Genomic DNA, 2,452 nt, shown 5'->3' on the forward strand with positions numbered 1-2,452 from the left:
ATACATTTTCCCAATGTAAAACTGTTATATCCCCACACAGGAATCTCCTTCTCAAATTAATAGAGCCATAACAATGATCATAACAATGAATATGTGGATCCTCAATTAGGTGGCATGAATAACAGCATAAAAACACACAAATGTGAATACTAGTATCTGTGTTTTGTATATGAATAATAGTAATTAAATACATATGTATTGCTCCCAATATTTTTCATCTGTAGGATAAAATAGTAATACCTAACAGTTGTGTTAAAAGTTAATATTATTCCATTTTTCTATATTAATCCAAAGTAATTTTAAGTGTATATAACACTCACAGACTACATTAAACGGAGTTAATTTTTAAAAATATATACAAATAAGTAAGGAATTTAAAAAGGTGAGTTTAAAAGCCAATGTAGTAGCAAAATATATGCATATGTCATCAATTCTACAGTTTTACTATGTATATATGAATGTATATACTATATATAAATCACAAGTTTATGTAAAGTTACATATTCTAGAACAGATCTTACTATGAAACATTTTATGAATATTTTTGTGGATATTTTTGTGAAGATTACCTAAAACAATTTATTTATCCTTTTCTTATTCATAGCTATCTATGTAGATAAAGTTATTCACTTTCTCAACTAATGAAACCTAATAAACTCATTAATTTTGTTCATAAAGTCAGTATTTGTTTTGGTACTTTGTATGCAGTACTGTGACTGAAATTTTAAAGCAATCTATCTGCATGTGTCTTTCTGTGTGATGTGTATTTCTCATTTAAATGACTTTCCCAGTTCTTTTTAAACTGCACTTGTAATGTTGTTTTTGTTTTGTTTTGTTTTGTTTTGCCAGTCCTGGGCCTTGGACTCAGAGCCCCAGCACTGTCCTTGGCTTCTTTTTGCTCAAGGCTAGCACTCTACCACTTGAGCCACAGTGCCTCTTCTGGTCATTTTCTATATATGTAGTGCTGGGGAATTGAACCCAGGGCTTCATGTATATGAGGCAAGCACTTTTGCCACTAGGCCATATTCCCAGCCCCTGTAATGTGTTTTAATTGCTTTGAAATAAAAACAAACTTTTTGTATTTAAAAGTGTATTAAAATGGTGTCTACGAAAACATTTTTAAACTGTGTATTAGAAACAAAAATAGAGCGAGAGAAAGATGGCGCTGACAGAATAGGGAGGCACCCCGACTTGCTCCAACTGAATAGTGAGCTGGGAACTCCAACACCCAACACCCCATCAAGAACCCAGCAAAACCAGCATCCAGAAGCAATGGAGAAACGCAGGAAAACAAAAAGGAGCAAAAAAAGAAGAACCAAAAACCTACACGGAGCCGGGGAATCTCCGGGGCACGCTCCCCCCACCAGCCGACCCTGGCCTAAACAGGGCCAGGCTAGGAAAAGGGAACCTGGCGATCGGCAGACAGGCTGCCAGGAGCACAGAATTCATATAGCGGGAGACCCCACGGACACAAGGCAGGGTGCGGACCAAGACACACACCAGCAGCGACGAGAAGTTCGGGTCCACACCGGGTTCAGACAAGGGAACCCAGCGCGGCAGAAAGAGGGAACTGGGGAAGCCACCATGACACTTTGCCAACCCTGAAGGGCCAACGGCTGCGCGGGACACACACACAAAGCAGCAACTGTGAGTCCCCCATTACCCCCTCCCCCAATGGGAGACCCAAGCCCGACAAAGGAGCTAGATCTCCCTCCCTCCCCCTCCCCACCCCGAGGGAACAAAGAATCCCCAAATCAGGCGGGGAGCACCCATCAGGCATTGGAAAGTCAGTTTAGCAGGGAAAGGGCGGAGCAGCCCCACGGCTCCACATGTTCCTGAACTGGCAGAACAGCCCCGCCCCCTTCCCAACAGGGGCCGGGGGACAGCCAGCAGGGCAAGCCCCACCCAGGGCGCCTGGACCTCGCAGACTCTTACAACTAAAATCACAGGCGCTGGTGGGCAATACCAGCCCAGCAGGGTCACCTGAGCCAGATCACGTCCCCCCCTCACAGCGGAGGAGAGGTCTGAAGGTGCCAAGCCACACCCGGACAGTCGATCCCACTGGACCCCACACATACCGCCCCCCAACGGACTCGCAGGAGGGCGCAAGCACAACCCAACAACCCGGGGCTCGCTCTGGGAGGCATATCCCGCTAAAGTGCCTGTTGTAGTGGACGCACACTATACAGGAGGGCGGGGCCCCAGACGACAGCACCCGCTCTGGTAGGCGTGCCCTGCACTGGTGGGCGGGGCCACAGCGACAGCACCTGCTGCCATAGGCACGCCTACACAGGAGGGTGGGAAGACCTACACAGACCTCCAGATGCGCAAATCACAAAGAAACATAACTCAGTTCATCAAAGGGCAAGCCAACTTGCCAGCTCCAAAAAGCAGCACGACTAAAGAAGAGATGGAGACTAAAAAAGCAAATGAGGCCATGTTAACAGGAATG

The sequence above is a fragment of the Perognathus longimembris genome, chromosome 22, assembly GCF_023159225.1.
Source record: "Perognathus longimembris pacificus isolate PPM17 chromosome 22, ASM2315922v1, whole genome shotgun sequence".
Lineage (NCBI taxonomy): Eukaryota > Metazoa > Chordata > Mammalia > Rodentia > Heteromyidae > Perognathus > Perognathus longimembris.